Source organism: Rhea pennata, chromosome 2 (assembly GCF_028389875.1).
Source record: "Rhea pennata isolate bPtePen1 chromosome 2, bPtePen1.pri, whole genome shotgun sequence".
Lineage (NCBI taxonomy): Eukaryota > Metazoa > Chordata > Aves > Rheiformes > Rheidae > Rhea > Rhea pennata.
The window spans coordinates 38,770,135-38,782,417 of NC_084664.1; the positions used below are offsets into that span (position 1 = coordinate 38,770,135).

The 12,283-nt window shown below is 40.3% G+C and overlaps 1 protein-coding gene across 4 annotated transcripts in view; it reads left to right on the forward strand.

Moving 5' to 3' along the window:
• Positions 1–1,925: 1,925 nt before the first annotated feature.
• Positions 1,926–12,283, forward strand: part of WIPF3 (WAS/WASL interacting protein family member 3) — a 44,238-nt gene continuing 33,880 nt past the window's right edge. For 2 of the 4 annotated variants that reach the window (XM_062569263.1, XM_062569266.1), the window contains exon 1: positions 5,806–5,898. The gene's annotated coding sequence lies outside the window, so the exon portion shown is untranslated. Of the gene's footprint in view, positions 1,969–2,374; positions 2,412–5,805; positions 5,899–12,283 lie in introns of those variants that run through there. The other 2 variants (XM_062569264.1, XM_062569265.1) reach the window with 2 other exon arrangements.

Consider the following 12,283-nt stretch of genomic DNA (forward strand, 5'->3'; position numbering starts at 1 on the left):
GCATAAACTCGGCATCAGCTCAGTCCAGCTGCATAGGTAGAAGTGGTCACTGTTGCACTGCAAATTCTGTTCTCATTACTCGGATCTAGCTGGGACATGAAAGTAACTGGGAATTAGTCATAAAAGACATAGGAACACAAAAAACCCCATCTTTTTCTGTGTTCTATTGCTGCTTGTTTCTCTAAAGTTCCCTTTTAAACTGAACCAGAGGTGAAAGAAGTCCATTTCAGAATTAGTAACCTAAAATCAAATCTCAGGCGAGATTAAGTTGCAGGAATAATGAAGGTGTCAAAAGCTCAGAAAAATTACTTCTAATCAAAGCTAAAGAACGATGTCATGGTATTGCAGACTGGCATAAGTTATTTTCAAATTTGACATTAAGTATATTTTTTAAAGTAAAGGCTTTTTTTTTTTTTTTTTTTTTTTTTTTTTTTTTTTCTGGCACTCTACCTATGGCTATTGTGGTTTTGTTTTGTGTTTTGAAGTTCAAACTAGTGACCAGCAGGAAACGGGTTTAGAGCTCCCTGACCACTGTGGAAGCAATTGGGGCAGATATTTGGGACTGAAAATTACTTGATTTGACAAGATATCAGGAAGATGTTTTCAAATTAATCAAACCTGCAGGACAGCATGAGAAGAGAGGTCTGGAGCACACATTTTCAAGCCTCAGGCACAATGAGCACACAGTGCCATAGGCTGTGAATGACTTTTCATCAGTCTCAGAGGCTGATATTTCCATTGCCCTGATCACAGTGACATTCATTTTCCTTCATCTGTTTATAATCAAGCAGGACAACATTCGGAATTTCTACAGCTAATGAGGGTGTCCAGAGAAATCCAGAGAAAAACGTGCTTCTCAGACATCTGGAAGTACCGTCAGAAGGCCACCAGTGAAACAAGACTCTGTGCTAAGATTTTTATAGTATTTAACTGCAGCCACAAAGTGTTGTCCTCGTTCTTAAAAAGCTTGTTACACGGCAGAAGTCAGGTGCCTGATTCCTTCAGGTTAGTGGGGAGGTCACACAGCAGGAAGTTCCTCTCACCCTGAGAAACAAGGAAGGCTCTGCCACCGTGATGCCGTAGTACTTCTCTCTGGAAATTGCCTTGAAAAATTCAGAACAAAACAAGATTTTTGTGTATAGCGATGGTGCACAATTTGAGATATGGCAATGGGGAGCAAGGAAGTGTAGGAGGCTCCAAGTGCAGGCCCTGGGGAGGCTGTTGGGCAGAAGCTGTTTGGCACACAGGTGGCGTTTTGCAGCAGGACAGGCATTAGCCTGTCTCTGTGCCACTGGGTAACACTTGTATTTCCACGTGGGTTTTTAAAAACAACCGAGATACCCATCTACGCAACGGTGTGCTAGGCTGCAGCAGGATGTCTCTCCTTTCTCGCATTAAGCTGCCCCGTGCTTGAAGGACACGGAGGGGAGGATGAACGAAAAGGGGGTGACGAGGGGAGCAGCGTGGCGCAGGCTTCACTCGCCGGAGGAAACCCCCGACCTCGGCACTGGCGCCGCGCGACCCCCGCGCCCGTCGGCAGGCGGCCGTTAGCGAGTGGCCGTTAGCGAGTGGCCGTTAGCGGGCGGCCGTTAGCGGGCGGCCGGGCCCTTCGCGCCAAACCCGGCCGGATCCAGCCGGATCTCACCTTTCCTCCGCGCTCCCCCGTCCAGTTTGTCTCCTGCGTGTTTTTTTTTTTTTTTATTATGATTATTATTACTTTGAAAATATATTATTGTTTCTTATTCCCGCCGCGCGGATCGGGACACGCTTCTCCCTAGACCTTAAGGTTCTCTCCCCCGCCCTCGCCCGGCGCCTTTTCCTGCCGAGGAGCCGCGGGCGCCCTCCCCCCGCTTCCCCGCCAACCGCCGCGTCCCCCGCGGGGAGGCGGCCGCGCCGCCCTCCCTACCTGGCGCCCTCTGCCCGGGGCGGAGCGCGGCGGCCCGCGCCGACACCGCCGCCGCCGAGCAGGTGAGTGCCGGGAGGGGCGCTGCCGCGGCGGGGGGGGGCAGCGGCGGCCGGTGTCTCCGCGCCGCCGCGGCCAGCGAGAGGAGCGCGGCGGCGGCGGGAGGTGGCGGCGAGGCGGGGGGCTGGGGTGGAGGCGCGGGGTGCGGCCAGCGAGCCCGGGAGGTGGCTGCGGGCGGGGAGGCTCCGAGGGGGCCGCCGTCTTCCAGGGGCTCCCGAGACGGCCCGAAGACCTGTCCGCCTCCCCCCGGGCCGCACAGGCCAAAACAGCTCCGCGGACAAACTTGCTGCCGGGTTTTAACCGGCCCCGGAGCGGCTGCCGGGCACCGCCGGGTCCCACCTCGTCCTTCGCGCGGCTCCAGCGCCGGGACCCTTCGCCGGGGACTGGGGAAGTCGCAGCCTTCGGGATGAGGTTACTCCCCGCGGCGGAGCAAGCAGCATGATTGCATGTTGGTTACAGGTTTTGTTTAGTACCGGCTTTGGTTTCTTTCTTTTTTTTTCTTTTTTTTTCCCCCTCCCCTCTCAAGTAAAGAAAAATAGGCTGCCTTCGCATAGTGAAGGGGAGGAAGAACTTTTTCTAGTTGTTGCCCTTGAAATAGATGTGCTGAAGTAGATTGCCTGAGGAAAACTGGATTTGAGTAACTGTACAAGCTGCAGTATACTGAATGCTTATGTACGTATTTCAGGGGGATTGCTGGAGAATTGTTGGAAATGATCTTTATTATTATTTAATATTAATTAACCTGGTTAAAAGCTAGGCTAAAAGCTTGTCTCTTCTGCATCAGTCAGTTTGCACAAATACTGATCTACAGGGAAAGTATGTTGTTAAAGGTTGGTAAGAATCTTCTTATTAATATTGGGATAAGCTTAGAGTTTACAAAAGCATAAGAGTGGTAGATTATGGCATAGTTTGCCTCTCTGCCAGTGCAGGGAGGAATGGAGAAGTGTGTGTTTGCATAGCTAAAGTTAAGGATTTCAGATATTACAGGAAGGACACATCCAGGCCAACGTGCTTTTTTTGGTTTGTTATTGAAAATGGAATATTATTAAGTGAGATGAAAGGTAGCAAAATAGACTTGATTTGGAAGACACTGAGATACAAAATAAGGATTGAAGGTTTTAGCATAGAACTATCTTCAGACAGTCTTGATTTATGGGCTAAAATTTCCAAGTGCTTTTGTTGATGTAACCTGTGAAATACTTCTGAAATTATGTTCCTGACAGTGATACATATTATCATGTATGTTGCATGAGTGGAATTGCTAAACTGCCTGCTGATGCAATCAGTATTTTAAACTTCTCCATCTATATACTGAGCACAAACTCATGTTTATCTAAAAATACGTGCTTGCATAATTTTTGTTAAAGTCTTCAGTTAATTTCCTTTCATTTCCTACTTGAAAGGGCAGGCTGCAGAGAAGATAGGGGAGTTACAGAAGTTTATTCTGTGATGACAGTCCAAGCTGGTATGGTTGCTAGGTATGTGTGAGCGAGGATGGTTCCTGTTCACCATATGTACTTGTGGCCCAAAACAGTGTTGTGGCTGGTGTGTGTGGGCTCTGCTGCCGCCCGCAGCTCTTAGGGACCTTGCCCAGTGTGAGGTGGAAGGATGCAGCCTGCTCTGCCGTCAGCTGCCGCATTCCACGGACAAGGCAGGGTACGAGAAGCTTGGTGTGGGACCCTTAAAAAAGACTCTGTATGTGTGTTTTATTTTGCAGATAGAGTGCTTTGGATGTTTTGCTTTAGAGAGTGATAACAAAATGTGACTGACTTAGACTCTTTAACCTGCAAGAAATTCTGTAGGAGTGGATTTTCCTCCTGCAGAAGATCCCTTGAAGGAAGAAGGCTTAGCAACTGACATACAACCTTTTTTGATGTTACAGTAACAAAGTTATTAAACATTTTTCAGTATTATCTACAGCCTGTTATTAAAATTGAGGCTCCAGTATGCTAAGGGGCATACAAAACTACACAAAGGTACAATGCCTGTACCAGCTTGCAATGTCAGTATGAAATTTGAATTAAAAAAAATCAGATATATGCATTTTGTGAAGACAGGGTATATAAACAGTTTGAAGCCTTTGCGTATTGACTTTGGTAACCTAGGGACAGGTGCAATGGTTAATTTATTAGGTGCGATAGTAAACTCATTGCTGGTTTGGTTCTGCTCCTGAAAATGACTGAGATGCAATTGAGATTCTGGTTCTGTCCTTGTACAGCACTGGAAAAAGCCACATATGACTGTATTTGTCAAATCCTATAGTAGAATAAAAAGCATCTGCTACCTTTTCTTCTCCCTCTCCATCCCTAGTGGTGCTTCCAAAAGATAATGTAAATTAAACAAATAAATAAATAAAATGTAAATATCTGGAACCAAAGGGTGAGTATCTAGCCCATCTCAGTTTCTGTTGTTGCAATACCATGTCAGGAAGGACCATAGCAGGGGAGACTACATGTATATTTAAGTGAACTACTAAATGTGAATTTGCAGAAATTAGGTACTTGGATTTTTTTTTTTTTAACAGTAAATCAATAAATAATATCATCTTCTGTCAGTAATCATTTCATAAAAATTGACAATGTTGTTGAATGTCTTATCTTAACAAAACTTAGCATAAAAGCTAATAAATGCTCTTTATACTTCAAAGAAAATCATTTTTTAGTTGATAAGGTCAGTATTTTTGGAAATACATTGTCCTCTGAAAATAGGTGTTCTGGAACACCTTTACAGTTATTCTTAAAGAGCTTCCTTAATTAGTCTGTGCTCTTAAACTGAATACTTAATCTATCTTAAAGACTGAAGCTTTCTGAAAGTAAGTTGATGGTAATGGAACCTTAATGGGACTTTACAATTGTTTTTTCGTCTGTGGTCATTCTGTATCAGGATTGGCCAGTGGCTGCCATGCTTTATAGCCAGAATGAACCATAATGTGCTATATTTGCAAACAGAAAAAAAATGCCATAGGACTTGAAAATCAGAGAGAAAAAAGAGTGCATTTTTAGACCAAGTTTTATACTTTTGAGTATGGCCAACTTAATTTGACATGTGAGTATCTTCAAGTGGAGTCATTCGGTATTATGTACATGACAGCTGTAAAGTCTCCTTTAGATTTCTTTGGGAGAATGTGAAACAGCCAAAGAATTTTCTCAAGGTGTGAAAAGTGTGTTTTCATGCCTTAGTGACTCAGACAACAGCTGAAGCGGATTTCCTTTAGACTCTCAGAAATATCTATCTCTTAAATAGAATCCTGCATGGGGAGCTTGATCTTCTTTGCCTTGACCCTGTGTCATCATTTACCACTGTTCCAAATAGATATCTAACTCTTCTGTATGAGAAAGGTATGATTTTTGTAGCTAGCCTGGGCAGAGGTGAGCAACAGAACAGCCGTACTATGGCTAGAGTATAGATGATAATACAAGGCAAAAAGTAAAGGAAAACTGGACCCAAGGTGTGGTTCACTAAACTTACAAAAAGAGAAAGTTCAGCCTGGAAGCACTTGCTCAGTCTTTACACTGCTTTTACAAATGTCCAAGAAAACTGCCTCCTGTTTTCACTCTGCAGCTTTGATGTAATGAATATGCTATGCCCTCTTTAACTTGTCGGCAATGCAATGTCTGTCTTGATAAAATTACAGTGCTTTTGCTTGATTTGTAAGATAGGGGTAAAATCCTTCCTTCTAGACGAATGGTGAAGCTTACTGAGTTAATAACTCTTCTCTGTCAGTCCTTTTCATGCTTGCTTTATGCAGGTCTATAAATGACTGCTGCACCGTTTAACTTTGTTTTTAGGTACTATATCATGTTGTCTCCACGTCATTATAAATAACCAAAAAAGGAGAAAAAAAGAAAAAAGAGGAGAACAGAATATGACACCAGATCACGATGGAAATATTTGGACTCTTTTGTTCCTCCTTTATATCCTCTCTTGTTTAAAAGGTATTATGTTGTTTCTTTCCTAAGTGACATAGTCTTGTGCAGTGAAAAAATGCAGATACGCCAACACTGCTAACTGTATATAAAGTGGTTCTGGCTGGTTTGGGGCTTTTGTCCAAGTCTTTTTTTGTCTTTTGTCCATATATACTTTTGGTGTATGCTGAAGAAATAGTATCTTTGTACAAAATCCATTGGTCTGCTGAATTAGTTGAACAAAAGTAAAGAAAATCATGAGGAACAGAAAAGGTAAGATAGGCTTACATAGTAGAGCAGGGTGTTTCTTTAATAATTTCGGGGGAGTGTTTTCTTCTTTTGGGGATGTGTCAGCCACTGTAAAAGCTTCATCAAATTCTGCCTAGAATTTAAGCAGAAAGTTCAGTTGATCAGTTGTGCAAGCACAAACAGCTTAGTCGATATTAGCAATGTTACTTTTTTACTGCAGCTGTATTTACTTAAGTATTTTCAGAATTATACCCTAAAAATCTGACTCCACTCCTATTGAAAATGATAGAAAATTTAGCAAAAATTAGTTGAGATGGATTAGTCCTTAAATTAGTATATTAATGGAGGGGATGGACTGTCTCTGTAGTGTACTGAGCAGTGGGGCCCAACAAGGCATTTCATGCAGAATGAAAGGAGATTTTTTTTGGCATTGAAATGACTAAGTAGCAATGAAGTTATACAAAAGCAGATTGTGGAAAGTATTCTTGGATCAAGTGATCATGAGCTTACATTGACCTAACAGTAGGATAAATGATGCATTGCCATGTGGAAATATCTGAGCTTGCTCTAAACCAGCTGTACCAGGATCTGCAAAGGCCCAGTATAGCTGTAAAACAGGTATTATGTAGTTACTTTGCTGCTTTCCTCTGGCCAGACCAATTTACCTGTTACTTTTCAATGTTGCAATCCTGGACTCAGTCTGTCAGATGAGGCCTTGCACATTGCACTGCTTATCTTCTCCAGTTAGGGTATATTTCATGGTACTTAGAATCACTCTGTCTGTCTGTCTTTCTTCCCCACAGCCATACCACAGCCACATCCAGAATCAGCCTGATTCTACATTTCTTCTATTTTTCTCAGTCTAATAATCTGTGCTAATAATTTCTTGGTATGGTCCTGCAGAGTCACATGCTTTAGCTCCATGTGTGGGGTGTCTTTTCCCACCACAGGTGACCCTAGCTTTTTTAATGAGTTGTCTCCATTTGCCTTGGCTGGCAGCAGCAACAGGCACCAGGTGAGGTGAATGATGAAAAGAACAGAGAGAGAAATAAAGGAAGAAAATGGGGAAGGGGAATGAAAAGGCTAGTAAAGCAGTAGAAAAGCAGAGACATTTTCACATAGGGAAATGAAAAAAGAGGAAGCCAAATCTAGACTGAGAAAAGTGAAAGCTTGGGACCAAAACAAACATAAAACTTGACACTAGAGTTAATCTTGGTATAAATGAGTTCTCCCCTTCCCCCCTGTTTGATCTGACAGTAGAAAATATTGGCTGCTGTGGGAATATGCTTGGGAGTTTGTTCTGATATTACAGTGGTGCTATGTAAACTAAGCTATTTGTTCAAAACAGGAAAACTCTAGAAAACCACTTAGCTCCTTTATGCTCCTTTATCATCTCTGATAATGAAAGTTCAAATGATCATCTATTGCCAATTAATCATTAGAATTATTTTCTTCTCTAATAGGCAGCAAAATAAGTTGAATATTTTTGGTTTCCTAGTGTCTATTGGTTACTGAGGTTACCTGCTCCCAGTTTTTTGTAACATCTCTATGTGTATGTGTAGATATAAGTCACATCGTCCACCCTTGAGTATAGTGATTTTCCCCCAAAATTGTGACTGGAGTCTAACTTAAAGGGCTGAATCTTCAATTTAATAAATCTCACATTGTTTCCTCTGAGCACTTTGTTTTACTAGGAATTCAGAATTGGACCTACAAGTCAAAACACTCTTTGTCTGGGTGTTTTTAGGGAATTAAGTTGCAAGTATCTTTGCAATTTGTTGCTCTTTGTACAGACTGAAATTTGTGGCCTGAGAAAATGGAGGAAAGCTGTGAGCTAGATACTTTGCCTATTGTCTTTAAAATAGCCAATAATTTTCTGTATAGGAAGGAATATTTATGCATTTATGCACATGGGGAGTTTTATGAATTTCTCAGCTCTGGTACTTCAGGAGCAATAAAAGTATAAACTTTGCATTTTATTTATTTCAGAACACTGAATTAGGTAAAATAAAAATGCAATATGATGGTAATATATCTAGTCTTCCTTAATAACATAGGTTATGTAGATGTCTTTTACGTGTAAGAACGGAAGCCTTATCCTGCTGTATGAGCAGCTAAGATGAAATGATGAATAATGCCATTGAAATGGAGCAACAGTTTCAGTAAGATTAATGGATCAGAGTGGAAAAGTAAGCATATATGAGGACACTGACATAGTCAGAACATAAGGGCTATAATTCTTACTTTTGGAAGAGGATTAGGGAGGGAAATGAAGCTGCAGCTTCACTGAAAAGCAGGATAAAAATTTCCCGTTATTTATTTGGATGAGGGCTTCCCTGGCACTTTATTCCTAGAGGTTACCAGACCATAGCATCTTACATCGCTTATGAAAGATGGTTATCTTTACAGCATAAAGGGACCACAACCGCATGCTGGGGCATGATACTGATACTGTGGTAGGGAAAAGTGACTTGTATTGAATTACCAAGGTTATTTTTCATTGCAGTAAGAGTTTCAGACTGTTCTTTAGATCTCAGCCTGATGTGGCATGGATGAAGGTTTCTATAAATTTATATTTCTAAGATGGAACATTGAGAACATTTGAAGTAGGAACTTAAATGAAACATCATGTGGCTGAAAGTGAAACCTGTGGAATGGCTTGAGACAAGAATGTTGTGAGTCCTGTAGGTATCTGATGTCCGTGTTTGCAAATTTTTTCCTCTTGATTGGCATTTGAACGCAGACTTCTGTTAAGCTATGTATAGCAAATATATGTGAGACAAGACATATTTTGAATACTACTTTGTTTGGTATTTTTTGTTTTGTTACTGTTTAATACTAGCTACTTAACTGGAAAGCAAAGCTTTCTTCTGGTAGGGGAATTGATCAAGGAATTTGTTAGGAACTTTTTTTGTATAAGTATACTTTTCAACTATCACTTTTTATATTATAGGAATTTTTGAAAACATGCAATTTGCTTCTCTGCAGAGATTGCAAAACTTTAAAGTGTAACTTGAAACATAAGCTTGCCTCTTTGAAGAGAGCTCAAGTGCTGTTCATACTGCAACACTTGAAGAGTAAAAAAGTAAACCATCATCTTCAGAAAGTGGCAGTGACCTTGAACTTCAACTGAGCTTCATTTAGCTCAGGCCAATGATTAACTTTGCTAAAGACGTTATATCAAATTTGCTGTTGCTGGTATGTCTGGCTGCGAAATAAGCCATGTCAGTGTTTGTGTGCACAATATAGTGTATTTAAAGGAAATACTTCATATAAATTGTTTCCTTTTGCAAAGTTGTATCTTTGTTCAAACAGTAATTGCTTGTAGTATTCCTCAATTCTCTTCAGACTCTTCAACTTCAGGTTAATACTATAGTAGACATAAGGTATTTCTTCTTTTTATTTTCTCTTACCCATAGTGATAGAGAAGTTAATCTGTCTGTGTAATGTATGTATATTTTTATCTGCTTTTTTTTCACTTTCCTGTCTCTACAGCTGTGATAGTGTATTTGAAACATTTATATTGTGCTTGTACCAGTGATTTCAGCTGTTCTCCAGCAATGTTTGGCAGGAACGAGTGCAGGCACAGTTAATCTTACTGTCTACTTTTGAGATCATGGAAGTTGAGCAGATGCTTATTAATGCTGTTTTGCCTATGTACTTTAAAAATTCTTCTAGTTTTCTGTTAAAATACAAAGACTTAAAAAGTAGAACTCAGGACAGTATATTTAAAGGAGAAATTATATCTGATTGTCTAAAAGTTGTTCAGAAGTTAGGAACAGATTTAATGGTCTACATTTTTTCTTCAGTTTTTAATCAACAAAATATTTTAGGTTTAATCAACAAAAAATTTAGGTAAGCCTTCATGATGCCTGCAAAATAACTGATTATGAAGCAAAAATCTGTAAGTTTCTGCAAAACTGAATTACCTGGCTCAGAATGAAGGGGTTGGGGTGATTGTTAAACCAGTAATAACAAAAAGGTTATTTTGCAGTCCTTTCTCTGAATTGATTAATGCAGCTGAATTTTCAGTTCCAACTGTGTTGTTATATCTTAATGACATGCAACCTAAAGACCGAATGGCTGTAGTCATTAAAAAAAATTTCTACTTGTTAAGAAATAATTTTATACTACGTACTATGTGCATTTAAATAATTGTGGCTTTTTCCTTCTGTCCTCTTCTAGTCATATTTCCAAACTGAAGGTACAGCTGTTATTTGCCCTTTCATGATGGGGGAAGGTATTTCAACCTAGCCTTTTTAGATAGACCCGTGGTGGTTCTGCTGGGTTTCAGGGTAGCAGGAGATTGGCCAGCTGCTGTTGTTGCTTAAGGTGGCTCTGTGCCCCCAATAGGACTTCGTCCTACTGGGCTAACAGGCCCAGCAGTCTGACAGTGACCCTTCAGAAACGGAGCTTTTGGAGGATTTTGTATCAGACCTTGTGTACATCTAGGTGGTTGGGTGAGAGCAGGGTGAGCCCAAATCTAGACAAAAGCCTAGGCAGACATTCCCAGTCTATCACAGGTGAATCTTCCACAAGGCTGAGGGAGCAGTCAATAAAGAAGAAATATCTGCATCTAATCTGCCTTGTCTAGCATTTCAAAACGTAAATTTGGGTGAAGACTTTATTTGGTCCTTGAAATATTTAGTGCCTAATTTCCATATTAAAAACTGCACTGTGGCTCTTGCTTAAGCTTAGCTGTTAGTCAAGCAAACCCAGTCAGCAGAAGCAAGGAAGGAACAGTCTGTGTGATGACACCTCAAATTACCCTTCAGTTTTAGAGTTGCCATTATTGGGTGGACAAAATACAGCAAATAGTATTGAGAGAGCAATAAAAATGTTCAGTGAGTGGTGGGATGACTTGTGAAAAATTAAAACCACTCAAAAAGTGTAATTGGTAGTTTAGAGTTATAATTCTACAGATATCTCACAAGGCTTGTAGTCAGGGGTGGGAGGAGGAACTATTTTGCTTGGCACAAAGCAATCATCTGTACTGGAGCGCAAGTGGGATCAAATTAAGAAAAGGAGAAATTAGGCTGAATGTCAGGCGATTTGAACAATGGGAGCTATCTGACTGTGAAAGAGCTTCTCAAGGGAAATAATACAAGCCACATTATTTGGGACACCTAAAATTAGATGTCAGAAAACACTAAAAAAAAGTACAACCTTGTTTTGGCAGGATGGTGGACTAGAAAAGGCAGGGTTTGGGATTTTCCTTTTTCTTTTCTTTTTTTTTTTCCTTCAATGCATTCTGCAGTTGCTTTGTCTGATTCTGTTCTGTGACGTGGAAATCAATGGAAATTTAACATTAGTTTTTACCTGAGAAAACCTAGCTGAACACACATCGCTGCTCCCCTTTGCTTATTGCCAGCTTTTCTACCTCGAATACCCTTATCTTTTTGTTTTTGTGGCCCGAGGATTGTTCAGACCTTCCAATTACAAATATGTATATTTAAGACAAGGTTTCCTCACAATCCAAATTGGAGTGGCAATGTGATAAAGAAAGAAGAGGGTGCACTCATGCAGCATATTTACCTTAATCTGTTAATTTTTATTATTTTGAATAAAATCTTTAGTAGGGGGAGGAGCATTTTGCAAATGCTAAGTAATGCTACTAAAACAGATATAGAAGCTGCTTGGAGTCAAGGGGAAAAAAGGCACATATGCCTTAAGGATACTTTTTGGAGTTTCTCTCTTGTATGACTGTTAACAGACTTTAGAACTAATCAACATGCTACTCATTGTTTTTCTTCAGAATTTATTTAGTAATAAATTCAGAATTTACTCTCTCATAATAAACAAGTTCATAACCCAGGCATGTTCTGAAGCTATTGTCTGAAAATAGTGTCCATATTTTAACTAGGATGCTGGCAGGGGGAAAAGGTAAATGAAATACATCCTTTAGCCAAGGAATAGAGCCCTCCAAGTAAGTATCCCAATATATGGAAATGTTGAAGTCTTCTGAATAATTTTCTTTAAATATAAACTACATACAAGTAAGATAGATACAGTAATACAAGTTGTAATATACAACAATCCCGTTAACATGTGTAACTCATACAGTTTTCACTAAATTTTAAGAGCCTTGTTTTTATTGTAGGTTTTTATTGTTTACTTTGCTGTTAGAAGCTGCCTGCCTTTATCTGCATGTGATCTTTCTTTACCA